The sequence below is a fragment of the Lepidochelys kempii genome, chromosome 9 (genome assembly GCF_965140265.1).
Source record: "Lepidochelys kempii isolate rLepKem1 chromosome 9, rLepKem1.hap2, whole genome shotgun sequence".
In the NCBI taxonomy this organism is placed as follows: domain Eukaryota; kingdom Metazoa; phylum Chordata; order Testudines; family Cheloniidae; genus Lepidochelys; species Lepidochelys kempii.
In genome coordinates, this window is record NC_133264.1 from 80877109 (window position 1) to 80893747 (window position 16639).

Sequence of the window (16639 nt, forward strand, 5' to 3'; positions counted from 1 at the left end):
GCCAGAAGCTGGGACTGGACGACAGGGATGGATCACTCCATAATTGCCCTGTTCTGTTAATTTCCTCTGAAGCATCTGGCACTGGCCACTGTCAGAGACAGGATATTGGGTTAGGTGACCATTGGTCTAACCAATATGGCCATTCTTGTGGTCTTAATGTTTTTTTTTCTCTAAAATATCCACAAAAATCTCACTGGCTAACCAGAAACTTGGGCATTGCTGGTAACAAATGGGCATACAGAGACGACTTTCCATACTGAGGGGCCTTTCAAAAAGGGTTGTTGGTTCTAAAATGGGGCATTTTTCCTTCACTCCACAAGTTTAATTTGACTGCATGTTATTAACTTTCATCTCTGAAGCAGGGGCCTTAGTAACAGATTGCATTCCTTGGCAACAGGCTTCCATGGTTTAATTAGAGCAGATGTGGGAGTTTTAAAAATGCCACTGTTGGAATAGTTGAAGGATATTAGCAAATCAAATGGGCTGAGGCATGAGTCCTCTTGTCAGTCAGACGGGGGTGGCAAGTCAAAAGAAGTAGTAAACAAGATGCAAGCTGTGACGAATTGGCAGAGGAGGCTTGGCAAAGCAGTTCTGGAAACTTTGCTGCCTTCCTGGGATTCCTGGGGTGTCACTCATCCCTGCTATTCTGTGCCTTGTTTGATTTATGTGGGGAGGGGTAGTAGAACTTAGGGTATGGGGAGAGGGGGAAATTGTCTTCCTACGAATGGGATGATTTATGTAACAAATTACTTATTTGCAAGTTTCCAAAATATTTCTCATTTTTGGCTATGTTTTCACAAAACTAAGAGTTTTGTCCCCCTTGTCATTTTGCCATTAAAAGCTTTTTCTATCTTCCATCCCAACAACCTCACAATGACCTGGAGGAACTGTTGCTAGGCATACGGCCTACTTAGTCCTTGCTCTTTCAGCCACCATAGGGGCTAGTTGTGTGATGGTTGGGTTTTATGACATGGTCACATAGCCGCTAGGAACTGGACTGAAGTTTCTAGCTTGCCAAACAGCCATCGGATTGTAACCAGTTCAGGTGTCTAATAGAGAATGAGCCCAAACCCAAAGCCTGGATCAAGCTTTGAGGTGGAGAGAGTGCTGGGGTCAGAAGCCAAATCCAGATCAGAATCTCATGTCCGTCCCCTCTGTTGAGCCTAGGCTGAACCAAATTCCCAGATCTAACTACCCTCAAAGTGTGTGTGTAGCTCTCTTATTAATAATAAAGGAGTATACATAATAAAATTGGAAATAATGATAATGCCTGCCAGCAAGTGTGTGTGTGTGTGCACTTGAAACTGATCCAAATCCAGGCGGCAGTGATTAGTGGTTAGAGCAGAGCACTGTGAACCAGGAGGACTTCTGTTCCCATGTCTGCCTCCGGCTAGCTGTGTGACACTAGGCAAGTGAGTGGCACATTCTGTGTTTGTTTCTCCATCTACTTCATTGTGCCAAAACCTGTGTTAGGTGCTTCCTAGAACACAGAGTGACTGGGTTCCTGCCCCAAAGATCTAAGAAATCTCCCTCCCTCCCAGGCATACTGTGAAATGCGTTGAGATGGTTGTATAAATGATGCATTTTTTCCAATGAGATAATCCAGGACCAAATTTGACAAAGTTAGTTCAGGAGGACACTTGTGGCTGTAACTTCTACTGGCAAAGCTTGATAATGATACATAGGACAACTCCTATTAGAAAACCAATTAGCAACTGTAATACAAATAATAAATAATAATACAAATTATCAGTAGAGCCCAAAGGACTGCGGCATTGCTATGGTAATCTGGAGAGGACTGGACCATTACCAAAGAAAACTGAAGAATGTTTTTTAGGGAAGTTGCCTGCTGCTTGGTTCTACAGCGCCGCTGTTTTGTTTATAAAACCAACCTGTAAAATTATGGGCAAGGTTAAATAAAAATCTCCTCCCTATCCTTAATTAACCTATTGATTTTGGTTCCTTTTTGCAGTTCAACAGTGACAATGGTTCTGAGAAAATGGTTCTAGTCCCTAACGTGATGAAGAACACCTGCTCTCTACAGCAATGAAATAACTATGGTGTGAAAGGGCTCTCCAAAGTTTGTTGTCATGCTCCCCTTTGAATGAGACAGTTCAGGTTTGGTATATCAAAAGGGAGGCGTGTTCAGAACCATCAGATTGGCTGCCTGGAATGGATTTTGTAACTTGGGGGGAAGGGGGAGACAAATGGGTGAATTCTACAATAAGAAAACCCACAGGGGAAGCAGTGGCAGGGGGAGGAGAAAAACTTCTTTGGAATGGTCTCCATACTCACTGATTTGTTTGTGACGTTGCTCGCAGGGTGGGACTGTGGGAGTGAAGAAGGAGACCCTTGAAGGCCTATGAGCTGCAAATCTCAAGGGGAATAGTATATTGTGAGAGCGTAATTAGGAAACGACCATGCAAACCATAGAAAAACATCAGAGATGGGCAAAACCCATACTCCTGACCTGACCACTCCTCTTGAACTCTGAGAGAGTTCCAATCCAGAGCTGCATCAACTGGTTGTGTCTTGAACCTGTCTTAAACCAGGAATGCAGACCTGAATACTGCCTTGGGGATACAGATCTGACTGAGCAGCTCGGGAAAATATCTCAGAAATATACAGAGAAAACACAAGGCACTGACAATTCAGAGCTAGGGAATAAAAATGTCAGACAGAGTGGATTGAGGAGGGCATGGTATTAGAAGCTTCAGCCAGACTCTTTGGTGGCTCCAAACATGCTCTTAAAGGAACACTGCTGCAAGCATAAGGACACAGATTTGTTTGTTCTGTTTTAAGTGGCGAGGGCTGATAGTAAATGTCACCTTAGTGATAGCCATGTGTTCTGTTTTGCAATCAGTCTTTCCAGCTGCAAGTAATTAACATCCCCCCTCTCCCAAAATGCCATGCCAGTTTGAACAGGAACATGAGATTAATCTAATAATTATAGCATTTGCACCAGTCACAACTGCTACAGCTAAGGCTATAAAAAAGTTTCCAGTCTAATGTCTTCCCTGTCTTTGCATGCTCATAACTGCCTGAAATGTTAGCATTCATTGTGAACGAAGGTTCACATGGGGGTGGGCAAAACACTCCAAACAGAAATTCGTTGTAGCAGGAAAGATTTCACCGTGTTCATAGCATTATCCTGGAGAAGCATGCAGATGCCACCCCCCTGGCAAGCCTGCCATTTATTGAGCATGCCCAGAAAGGCATTTGATATGGCAGCTGCCAGGCGCCTGGTGTGGAAAGCCTGGAGGTGCAGAACAGCTGATTTCCTTGTGAACTATTTCTTAGCCCCTGGGGTTGTGTGATGAAGAAACAACCAAGTGGCAGTTTTCCTGGGAACGATGGTATCCACCCTGAGTGAATAGAGGAGGTCTCTGAATGTCAATATCTCTCCGAACAATTTGCTCATTAATATCGCTATCGATTGCATTATTTGAAACTAAATTGTGGGAAGGGAGCTGGACCAGTGCGGCGGTGCTAACAGTGACCTGAAGCCCAGTTCCTATACATTTGAAATTGGCTGGCTATGTAGATTTTATTGAGAATGGGCCTTCTATATGGCTTTCCTCCAGAGTACTCTGCATGGCTTGTAGTGATTGGATTGGAATACTGGACACACACTGCCTCCCGGTAACATTTTCCATGGTGTTTTCATAAGCTTGTGGATGCCTGGTTTCAACATGCTTTTTCAAACCTACTGCAGAGTAACCAGGCATAGCATCCACACTAGAAACATAGGTACATGCAGCTTTTTCAGGATTTTTCAAAGAGAGAAATTCCTTGATACCCTCCTGTGACATTAAGAGCAACCCAAAAGCAGAGGGCAACGGATACCCTGATATCTGGTAATGAACTGCAGCTGGCTTACCCAACTCAAGTGAATCCCAATTCTTTAATGTTGTGAAATGTATCTGATAAGTGTCATGCATGGTGTCAATGAAAAGCTCATGACTCACTCGTTATTACTATCATCACATAATGTAGGTGAAAGCCACAGATGCAAAGTTAAGGATGTAAACTGAAATAATACATTCTAAAAATGTGTTTGCCAGCCCACCAGTAGTTCTTTCACCCCAGACAAAGGAATGTGTTTTTTCCACCTGGGAGGTACTGCCAAAGTACTTTAAAAGATGATGAGAATGTATTGACATATACTGTAAACAAGACCCATCCAGCTACAGTGGGGTGGAGACAAACCTCACGCTATCACGGTTGGGGGGAGGAGAGTGACAAGTACATGTTTAATGTTCATGCAATTACACCAGAGGCAGAAACGATATAATTTGCATTTTAGGAGACAAATCCAGCAGGAGAGAGAAGTTTGGTCTGGGTTTTACTTTTCAGAAAATATACTGCAAAGCTTCACTGGTGTATAAAGACACGGGGCTAAACCTCAAGTGATAAGCAGTTGAATCCACTGACTGCATGCAATACTACTATACTATAAAAGTGTATAGAGTGAGGTCTTTATGAAAGGTAATGGCAGACTGGGGATTAACATCATTGTGAAATGTATGCGTTAAAGCTATAGGAGGAAATATGAATACATAATGATATTATGCTTTAAAGTCTGTGACCAAACAGGCTCCCTCCCAGACAGGGGAGAAGGTAGATATTTACCTGTCTCCTATGTAAATGAAACATGGTGGAATCAAAACAATGGAAGCCCCATTTACTTGCAGGAGGATGAAAGCCCACAGGAAGGGAAAAACAGCATGGGGTCACCCTGCCTCTTGAAAGAAAGTGACTCAACTTTGGAAGATATAAAAAAAGACAGAAACCATCTTTAGCATTCTTCTCTAAGTAGGCACAAGGGAACAGAGCTCTAGCAAGCTGAGAAAGACGGGTTCTTCCACCAAGGGGGGTTTGAAATCTCTGGAAACCAAATATAGGTGAAAAACTTGCTTAGGCAAAGATCTTTCATATAGGAAGACAAGAGAAACCAGCTTGTTGTACTTCTGTGGAAGGTCCTGACTGAGGGACAGTCAGCCATGGCTGGGAAGAAGGAAGATTGGTGAGAGAGACAATCTTGAACAAAGCCTGTACCTTGCTAGATTAAGTTTTAGACTTTTAGCTGAGTTTCCACTTTTTTTCCCCTTGTAACATTTTCTAATTTTATCTCTTATACTTGAATTCACTTAAAATCCTATCTTCTTTTGTTAATTAACATGTTTTATTATTAATATAAACTAACTTAGTGATGTGTTTAAAGGAAAGGGTGTATTTACCTCAGTTAAGTTAATAAGATGTGATATGATTTTGTGTCCTTCAAGGAACAAACCAACCTTATTATCTTTCTGAACTGTCCAGGAGAGGGCTGGATGTTAAAGTGCACAGTTTTGGGAAAATTCGGGACTAGGAGTGTGTTGGGGTCACCTCCAATCAGTAACCACAGCTGGTAGAGACCAGGGAGCATGACTGGTATATTACTGGCAGGTTGCTGGGGTCAAAGTTGCTGGGTCAGAGTCACAATTATACAGAGACAGGGTGTGACCTGCATACTTCTTGCTGACTGTGAACATCTGAGGCAGGGAATTACAGTAGCAAAGCATTTGAGGCACCCAGGGTTACACGGAAGGCAGTGACTCATCCCCTCACTGGTCTGGATTGCACCCCTGAACTGCGTAACACCTCCTCTGTCTCCTTTTCCTACTTTTCCTTCCTGCAGAAATTCAGAACTCTCTTTCACACAAGCTGAGACTGGTTTTGAACACTATCTTACAGGTAGGTAACAGGAAAGGTGCATTTCCTTGGCAACTGGTTGTATAGTTAGGCATCTTTCTGAGATTTCATCCGTTTTTGGGAGTAACTCTCCATGTGATTCTGGATGGTGTCCAAGAGTCTGGATTCATGTACAGGATGAATCTGATTTGGCACATCCCTAGTTCCCATTGGCTGTTATGAAAAGCAAGTATTAACTTTGATAGCCTTTGATTTACTCCTTCCTAAACCAGCTCAGAGTAAACAAGGTGTAGATAATAGAGCAGTCGGATAGTAACCTTGTTGGCAGGCCTAATCAACAAATGACACGGGGAAAGAGAAAAATCAGGACAATTTCTGCCTGTATCTAACAATCCTCAATGACAAATGCCCTCCTATTCCCCCAGATGCACTGTACTTATTTGGGGTCAGTTGGCTGGGATCTGAGGGCCTAATTCTGCTCTCATTTACATCATGGTGTGAAAATCTGGAGTAACTTCAGTGAAGTCAGTAGTTACCAGAGTAAGTAAAGGCAAGATTTGACCCTGAGAGCTCAGAGATGATTTAAGATTCAACTGAGCGAGTCTCTTTCATTCATCTCACCTTTCCCCCTCTTCCCTGTACATCTCTTTCCTCCTTCCTTCCTCTATTTATTTTTATTTCCCAATATAATAATCATAGGCAATAGCCATGTAGGAAGAGATGCATGAAATACCATAGATACCCCATGGTGCGCAGTGCAGTAATGCATTCCAGAAGAGGGGACATGCTGGGTAGCATGTTCGGTTGGAGGGCTGGCACTGGCATAGCTAAAGCAACCTCTATATTGCTTTAGTATTTGATTTGCAGTCAGATGTTGTTAAGAAAGTACTGTGGCATGCCAATTCTATGATTTAAGATGTGCATGTTCTCTTGAGCCAAGTGTTCAATTTGACAGACCATCCCTTCGCTTGAGTGACATAATCACTGCTTCTAAAGCTCAGATAGTGGCAGTAGTTATTGTCTCTGTAATCATAAAGCTTCCTGGGTACACTAGTAGACAGTCTCATATATTAATCCATATCTTCCCCTTGCCTCCCTCCCACACAAGTCTGGCATCAAGCAGCTTTTCTTGACTGTATTATATAAAGGCTCAAGAAGGACTGAAAGGGCAAAACACTTCAGGCAACCTTACTGAATTGTTTCTGCATTATCTGCTCTGTCCATGACCTTCATTGTCTCTCATATTTGGGGCGTCCATCCAGGCTTTTGAATGGCAGTTTTACAGGATGCCAATTTCTATAAGTAACAAGTACTAGTGTGAATAAGGATGGGTATCAAGTCACCAATACAGGAGTGTCTATGGAAATGAGAGGATGGAACATTAGTGTGGGATTAACTATGGTCGTGGATGTATTAAGCCGGTGAGCATGCCCAGATGTTTCCTGGGACTTGAACACCCAGGAGGAACGGGATGCTTCTGCAGTTACAAATATGCCATGCTTTCTTTCCAACTAACCTGACTCCCAAATGCTTATTAGACGATACAGTATGTTAATTTTCATAAACAGAACAAGAATTATATGTCAGGCCCTTGTTGCTGGTACATGCCAGCGGTCACTGTCTCTGTCTCTGTGTCCTTTCTAAAATGCCTGATCCTGGAGTCCTTTTGTGCAAGGGACACAGAGTCAGTCCATAACTGAAGAGTCACACAGCAAGAGATGACAATGGACCATGGGGACTTGCACAGGGAAGGGCCAAGGTTAAAAATAAAGAATATGTGAGTTGCTTTATGTTGTGTACACATCTTGTTACCTTGAAATTATTTCTGTATATGATATGTGTATATATATGTGTGTGTATGTGTATAGGGGCGAGCTCATGAGTTAAGATGGAGTATTACTAAAGCTTGTAGTCTCCACATTCCATACTTCCAAAAATTAGTATAGGCATTAGTATATTGCCCTATAGATCTCTAGGGGGCTGTATTTGGCTCAATGGCTGCAGTCTGCTCATCCCTTACTAGTAAAATGTGTGATGAGGCCTTATCTCCTAGAAAAGAGATTTATTCAGTGTAGTGTTGCTAATGATTTTATTGTGAGTCATATGTTTTGTGTTTTTTTTCTTAAAGCTCTTGATCCTGGAGTCCCAAGATTATGAAATAATCTCAGATTTCATTATAGAAATATAGTTTCTAGCCCTCCATGGTTGCCGAGAAAAGTTCGAAAATGTGACCTGAGTGCACCTTAAAGGCTCCAAAACCAGAAAGCAAAGAAGAAAATGGAAATGTATAATTTTTAAGTCAATGTCAAAATTTTCTGGAGCCTGACTCATAATATTTGAACACTTGGGGTTGACAACACAACAGATCACTTATTAAAGGTGAAATAACTCCCTGTGACTTGGCCCCCTGATTGATATGGATTAGAGGGTTTGTAGGAGAAACAAGAATTAAGCAGGAGGTTTCTGCCTGACAGTTCATCCTTTCCAGGAAAGTTTTTGGAGGCTGGATTTTTCAGATGGGAAACCCTCTTAAACTGAGAGCAACACAGCTGGGTTTCCTGTCACCAGATATGAGAAACGTGGGTAGGATTCCAGAGTTGTGCACAGCTATAAATAGTGCACTTATGATGCTCTCTCTCTCTTTTGTCAGTCACATCCAGAAATAATGATGTCTGTCAGAGTATATATTAAAGATAAGAGGATGAAAGGTGGCTTGATTCAACTAAAGCATGCTAGGTGCAACCCAATTAATACCAAGTTAGTGCATTGCATCCTTCTGCTTCTTCACTCTGCTTTGCTCTGGCTTCATTTAAAAAAAAAAATGTAGGACCAGATTCGCTGCTACATCCCAACTATGCCGAGACCTAGGGGACAGTGATAAATAACCACCTGGTGCTGCTTGTTGTTTCCTGAGTCAAGCCTGCCCAAACCATGAGGATCAGACTGAGGGGAGTTCTGTTCTGTCAGGTCCTCTTCCCTGTCAGGTCCTCAACACATCCACTTCTTTCCCTGTGTTGGGATATCTGGCTTTGGGTCTGGCTCTCCTCTAGTAACTTTTTGGTTACCACTGACCTAAGCAGGAATCATGGAATTGGGGAACAAGGGGAAAAGATTTTGATTGTAATTGAAAAAGATGTTTGTTGAAAAACATTTTAGTTATCCTTGACAACAGGAATGGAAATGGAGACCAAGAACTTGAGAATCAAATGCATTTCTTTCATGCATAAGCCTTATGGAAAAACCTGGAGATTTCAAATGAGATGATAAATTTTGTTTGGTTTTTTTGGACCATCCTTCATAAATCAATAGAGAACTGTATCCCTCCCCTAGAATTGTGCACCAAGAGCAAAAAGCAGGGGCCAGCTTTAACTGATACCGTGCTGTCCCCTCCCCTCCCAGTATGCGGCCTCCCATCAGTTTTATCTGTCCCCCTCTGCCTCTGAAGTTTTAATTTTGTCAGCTGGCATGAAAGGGAGTAGAGGGTCCTGAAAGGGGCTGTAGCAGGACTCATGACATCTCATGTTGTTTCTCTGGGCTTTAAGGAAAAAAGAGACCTCCCATTATTATGCCTGATGACAGAAATAATGAAACCCCTATTGTATTTAAATACGTGTCTGTTCCAGAGATGGATTATCCCTCATAGGAGGCAGATTGGCTGAGAGGAATGAGGAACCGGGTAGGGAGTCAGAATTTCTACTTCTGGCCGTGCTGCCGACTCCCTCTGTGGCCTGGGGCGAGTCACTTCTCTCTCTCTGTGCCTCCTCTGACAAATAGGGAGAATGGCATTGACATGCCTGCCACAAAGGGACTTGCTGTGAGGATTCCTTAGCTGTTGCCACAGAAGTGCGCCATATTTTATTGTTTTCTTCCCCGCCCAGTGCCACACTGGCTGACCCAATGTATGTCAATGATAGAAAGTAGTTTGCGCCTCTAAGGGTGCATGATCTCACTGGTGAAGAACTCACCTGGGGTGTCTTTCCCTTTCACCCGTGCAGGGGTCTGTCGTTTCATTCTCCGGGTTAGAGAGCCTGGAAACAGAAAGAGGAGGAGGGAGGGAGATTTAAATAGTCAGAAAGAAGCAGAACCAAAGTGGTTGCGGGAGGTGAGGGGCATCAGCACAGGGGCTTACTCTTGAAAGCCTGACTGGATGGGCAGCTTGGTTCCAGTGTAATGGGGGCTTAGTAGTAATAAGAAGCAAGATCTAACTTACCTCCTTCACAGCTGTCAGCCGAAACCTAAATGAGTATCTCTGAGCACAAATGGATTTGCTGACTCTGCAGATTTGGGAATCCCATAGCGAAGGGGGATGAGGGAGAACCGAGGAGGCAGCGACGAAGAGGTGAGGGGCAAATTATCATAAGTTCCACTGTTTTTATTCCCCCTCATTTCCTCCCCCGCACGTTTCCCGCCCCCATTCCTCCCAATTCCCCCTTGAATGCACACAGTTTTCAAAGAACATGTGGAAAAGAAAAGCAAGAAAAATCCCCCTCTGCCTGTGCTTCAAATAAATAAATAAAATAAAATCCCAGGTAGTGAGGAGGCTGCTATTAACATGCTCTTGACAGGCACGAGACTGCTGGGCTGAGGGAAGTCTGACTGAAGGGTTAGGCTGGGGGAGGGGGGCTTCTCTTTTCCTTTCAGCTCTCTGCAAGTGGTGGGTTGCCCCCCCCCCCAATAATAAGGACAGCATCAGAAGCAACATGCAGTGGCTAAGGGATGGCTCAGGAATGGTGAGTTCAGGTAGCTATGTCTTTCTTTTTTCCTCCTATTGCAGTATTTGGAAGGGGAAATAAGCCTCAGTCCTTTCTCCAGACTCCTTCTTTAACTCTCTGTCCTTGAAAATCATTGATCATGCTGTAGCCATTTTAGGGACCCTGCATTACAAAACTGCTGAGCCAAAGAAAAGATTAAAAGAAAGAAAATGAGGTGGCAGAGATTTGGCAGGCTGGGGGAGGCTTTCTGGAGGGGTGCGTGTGTGTGAGGAATATCATTTTCCAGGGGTAGCGTGCTGTGTGTCGGGTGAAACCGCTGGGTGAAAAGAATCACGGAGGGAGATAAGAGAACTGGAAATGGGGGTGTTGGTTGTCAACAACATTGTTGCAAGTGGAACCGATCCGCTCTGTCTCTTCCGTGGCAGATGAGTTGGGGTGTGTGTGTTTTATTTGTTACTAAGCTGTCGCGTTCCTGCTGTCACTTGGATCTGGACTGTAAAACACCCATCTTAAAAGCGGAGGCTTCAGGAAAGCACTTTAAATGATGACAGCCAATTTACAGCTGTTCTTGCTGCTCGTGACTGGAGTGCAGCTTGGTGTTGATTTTTGTTGTTGTTGCGGTTGGGGAAGCCAGGGAAATTCCCCCACCTCAGGCAGGGCTATCTGTTCAATAACTTCTGGACTGAGAGACACAGTTCCCCCTTCCTTCCCTGGATCTCTCTCTCCTATAGAACTGCCTGTGCTTTGTAATATTATTTGCCTGAGCCCTTTCTTGTTACACTAGGCTTTTTAATTTCAGTACAATTTCCCACGGTTGCTAACACCGCTGCATCTCCACTGAGGGTAGCAAATAGGGGAACCGTAGTGTAGTCCGGGTCTGAGCTGGTTTAGCCAACATAGTGCTTAGAGCACAGGGGGTCTCCTGGGAGCTCAGTCTACGTTTTGGCTACCACTGGTGGAGCTGAACTGATCTTAGCAGTGGTGGGGAACGTTTCAGAAGAAGGCCTAGTATAGGAACAGCTGTAGGTTACCCACTGATCCCAGGCCATAGCTTTGAGACCTTTCGTGCAGGTTCCTCCTCCATCTTCCATCCCCTCTGAGAAATTTTATACAAATTTGAGCTCTAGAGGTTTACACTGCTTAAAGACTCTGAGCCCATGATCTAAGCCGAGTGTAGGGGTCTGGGCAGCTGCCCTTATGTCAGACACCATGGTATTTAGTATTTAATGTTTGTCTAGCACCCAGGACCGATTCAGGATTTTGTTTTTTCTTTTAAAAATATCCAGGCTTTTAATTTCTTTCCCTCTCCCACCCCCCCACCCCCAATCCCATCCACCCAAGTGTAATTCTCCAATAATGACATTCTCCCTGCTCCAACTGGTGTCTAAGCAACCGAAGTCACCCCACATGAATTTGCCTATTTACATTTTCAGAGATTATCAAGTTGAAAGAGAGCAGTGGAGAAAGGCCCAATGGCTTTTTTCTCTTTTATTTTACCTCATAGGCAACTACTGTACTGTGATGGATATGTGTGTGTGCGGGGACTGGGGGAACTTTTCTAATTGCTACAGTCAAGATGAGGTGCTTTCACTCCCTCTTATCAGTTGATCTTTCTATTTGTCATCAGGAAGTGACACTTTATTTTTCACTGATCACTCAAAGCCTCTTTCCCTACAACCCCTGTTTTAAAATCCAAATATGGAAACTGCTAAAGAGCCTATAATATTTTTGTAAACACGGTCTGGGAGATTCTTTTGAAAGTGAAAGTTTAGGCAGATGACCGATTCTGAAACAGATTTGATCCAGGAATGACCGAATACCTCTAATTCCTGCTGGGCGGGGGACAGGAAATGAATCCCAGTGCCATGATTTCTGTAGCTTTTTCAAAGGGTTAACAATCACAAGAGTACTGAAATTATTCTATCTATCATTTGCAAAATGGAACAGGCAATTGATAAATACAAATAAGATTAGCACAGGAGATATTTATGAGCCGTAATGCCGCAGCATGGTGTGAAGGGGTTTACATGGTTTAAGCGATTTAAGAGGTGCCAGTCTTCTCTCAATGTTGAATCAAAGCTCCAGCATTTTGGTAGGGGGCGCTATGATGCTGCAGGTGCTGTCTCTTGGCTGAGCTGTGAAGCTGAGTTCCTGATCACGTGGGCATTAACAACTCTGCACACTACTCCCAAGACAAGGAGTATTAACCCAGATGTCCGGGCCAAATTCCAATCCAAATAGTTATATTTCATCCTACTATTCCTCCCATGGATCCCATTGGGTAAGTTACTTTTTACTTTCTCTCTTTAAACTGTTGGGTCATGTTGCTGTGCTCTGTTGAACAGTTGACATATTCCACCCCAGATGTAGCTGCCCTTCAGTGGAGGCTGAATTGATCGGAATATATGTAGTCTAGAAAACATCATCAGAAAAGCAGTGCAGAAATGTAAAATGGTCTTATAACTATTACTTCTGGAGTGAGGTTCACTATTGCACTCACAGATGCTAGGCTGCCATAGCCTATGGTATGATAGAAAACCTTAACCTCTCATCCCAATGAAATTAGACCTGTTCTCATGAGCATCCATCAAGCCATCCACAACAGTTCTCACTTGTATAGTTCTCACTTGTTTTATGAATACTAATGAAAAGAAATCAAGAAAAATATGTATCTGTTACAGCCACTGGGCCAGATTCTGCTCAGTTGCATTGTGTAAAACTGAAATAACGTCATTTATTTATAACATGATACATAAACGCTGCTTTTTACTGTTCTCATCACTAGATCAAGACAAGGAGTTACACGCTTTCTTTTTCAATGCTAGTCACATATCAGAGACACAGATCCATATATTTTACAGTTGGTCACAACTTTTATTCTGGTGGTAGGCTGTTTTTCATTTCTAAACCTGCCACTTAAACCTTGCTATTATTCTGTCATATTAAGTTGCTGGGTTTCTGCCTGTGCTGCTTTCTATTTTTTAAACAATTAATCTTTTGCCAATTACACTCGCTTCCTGTGAGGGTATTTTACACGGTTCCTTGGTAGTGAGTAGGTTGCTAAACTCTGAGAGTATCTGTTTCTAACCCTGCAAGCTGAAACTAACTGACATTGCTAGTGATAAGAATAAATATACACAGTCGATCAGCAATGCAGGTAAGATGATTGTCCGGGTAGGAGTTTCCTCACTCAGAATAGTGATCCATCATGAAAATCAAATGAGCCATTTTAAAGTCATCCACATGATATGATATTTTCTGAAATGCCCCCAAGGTGGATTAAAGAAGTATGGGCTTTTTTCAAGCATTATCTGTATTTATTAAAGAAAATAGAAGCTTGCATCTGTAATATATCTTTGTTTCCTCTTTGAGTCTCCTTCTGGGCTCAATCCTGTGCCCATGGAAGGCAATGCCAAGGTTGCCATTGGCTTTACCAGGTTCAGAGTCAGGCCCCTTTAAAGCCGATTATCACAGCAAACCTTATTTTGTGTATTTTTTTTTTAAATCAGTTGTTGATTTTTCACATAATCATTTTTAAAAAAAATCCAAACTCTTGCAAATCAAAGTGGATAAAAATGTGACCTGAAATTAAACAAAAATTAATTACACGAATACAAATGCAAAAGCTAGTGGAGAGGCCACGAGAAGCGCAAATCACCAGCTGAACTTCCGCATAATCTTATCTAACTTGTTTTTCCCCAGTTATCAGTATGTAAATCAAACGGTCCTCCAGGTAGCACAGCTGACTCACACGCCAGCATTTGAATGGGTTCAATGTCAGAGAAAACTGGCTGAGAATCTGGACAATTTTCTTTTTTTAAAAGCTAAAGATCAACTCAGAAGATAAAAACCTCCCAATGCCCATGTGTAGGAGGACAATAGGATTCGTTTGAAGAGGCACTGAGCCCCTCAGCTCGCACTGAGATTAAAGGGAGCTGAGCGCACTCAGCGGCTTGCAGACTCTGGCCCATTGTGATAATATGCACAAAGAGAATTGCGCTGTCCTGCACAGTGGATTGGGGCACTCCGAGAAGGAGAACGCTGCACCCTAACCCAGAGTTTTCATCACTGCTGTATGCTGCACCCTAACCGAGAAGGGCCCTTTCTCCAGGAAGAGAATGGTTATTTCAAGACTATTCCCATTCATCTTGGACTCTGTTGTCACAGAAGACTGACACTTGGGTCAAATGTGCACTGGTTTTCTGTGCTGTTGATTAGAAATTCCTGAAGGATTACGCATGTTTCATAGTGGAATTTTCCCCACACATTATTTATTTACTGAGCATATGTTGGACCATGATGATTTTCCCTCCATACCCATATCCTATACCCTTAAGACAGTTTGGATGTTTCAACGTTAGTCTCCCACTGGTTTTATTCTTATATGAGTGCACAGTAAACACATGGGATAATAAATAGTTGATAATGTAATAAATAATAATCAATACCTGGCATGGGATGAAGGTTGGTCCTGTGACTAAATCATAGGACAGAATCAGGAGACCTGGGTTTTATTCCCATCTGTGTCATAAAGTTGCCATGTGAACTTGGGCAAATCACAATCACTTCACCTCTCTGTCAATTCTCACATCTGTAAAATAGACATAATAATAACTTCCTTACCTCACCAGGGTGATGTGTTGATTCTGTTATTAATATTTGAAAGACACTTTGAGATCCTTGGATGGAAGGTGCCAGAGAAATACAAAGTATTATTTGTATAATATCAAGCAATATGCACCCATTGTGAAACCAAAAGCACCAAGTGGTTGGTCTGTCTGCCTGTCCGTCCATCACTGTAGTATTTGAGCATAGCAGTTGTCTTACTTTGCACTGACATTATATTTACTAAGAATTGATTTGTTTGAATGTAGGGATGCTTAAAAAAAGACTTCTTGAGAAATCTCTGAAATGCTTCACGTTCACATTCTCATCTATTTATGACATTAGCTTCTTCAGCTCCAAATTGTTGCTTTGGTGATCTTCCAGCCTGGCTGTTAGTTTGAACATGACTAATTCTTCCAGTGACTAAGCTGTTAGATAACAAAAAATCATCAAATTGTCTCAGCCTCCAGTAGTTTCCATTGTTATGAAAAGACATCTTGTCTAAAACAAAACAACACAAAAAACAAAACACCTGGCTATTATGTAATGTAGATAATCAATGGAAGGTGCATAGTATTAGAGAATGACCTAAATTGCAAATTTTGGTTCCAGATTATGAAATCCCTAAAATGTGAACATGTTCAGATCCTGGTATCTGACTTGGCCTATTATAGAGAGAGGGGCCAGATGCAAATTCCAGATCCTGGTTCAGGCCCCAGTTCAGCAAAGCACCTAAGTATGTGCTTAAATCCCATTGACCTCAATTAAACATAACACATGCTTAAGTTTAAGCACATGCTCAAGTGCTTTGCTGAAATGAGGCCTCAGATTTTGAACTCCCTCTTCCTCTCCCACAAAATTCAGGACTCAAGCTTCAGACATGTAATGTATATTATATCTAAACTAAATATTACGCTAGGAGAATAGTAAGGTTGCACAGTTAAGAACTCAGAACTCTGGAAATGCCAAAGCTGAGGTTGCATGCATAGTTTAGCTCCACCCCATTTGTGCGTATGCATTACCATACACCTTTCATTATGTAGTCACATACTGTTTTTCAAAGAATCCAACATAATATCAGAGATTTTTTTTCTGCAACCATAGACACGTGTTGCATCTTCTGCATCTGTATACTGGTCCACATCTGCCAGATAGACATAGTGACTTTCAGGCACTTTCTGATAACTCTTGTCATCTCCATGCCTGCCAAAATTTCCCAGTTTACTGTTGCCTCTTTCGTGTCATAAAAATGTCACCTTTGGACTTTGAAGTCCTGTGTGACTGATGAGGGAGGTAATCTTCTGGGATGAGGAGGGTAATCTTTGCTGTAGGTGGACTATTGTACTGCATTATATGGAGGACTAAATCCTGTACAGATTTTACATGGTGCATCCCCATCCCTGTCAGTGGGAGTGTGCGTGGTGGTGTCAGCCAGTGTGGAACATGGAATGAATCTCCTCTGATTTTAAAAAATAAATTGATGTAAACTTCAAAAAATGCAGATAACATTCTCACAGATAAAAATATGACAATAAATCCATACATCCAGTGCTATCCAGTTGGAATTGCTATTTTTTCCTGGCATACTGGTGTCATCTCTTTCATTGAATGGGTGCCAGATCACTGGG

At 42.4% G+C, this 16639-nt stretch overlaps 1 protein-coding gene across 5 annotated transcripts in view; it reads left to right on the plus strand.

Annotated features, from left to right (window-relative positions):
- Positions 1 to 16639, plus strand: part of ARHGEF9 (Cdc42 guanine nucleotide exchange factor 9) — a 307760-nt gene that overhangs the window by 124209 nt on the left and 166912 nt on the right. Inside the window, exon 1 of one of the 5 annotated variants that reach the window (XM_073361050.1) lies at positions 10408 to 10434. The exons of the other annotated variants lie outside the window; for them this stretch is intronic. The gene's annotated coding sequence lies outside the window, so the exon portion shown is untranslated. Of the gene's footprint in view, positions 1 to 10407; positions 10435 to 16639 lie in introns of those variants that run through there. 5 annotated transcript variants of the gene reach the window in all.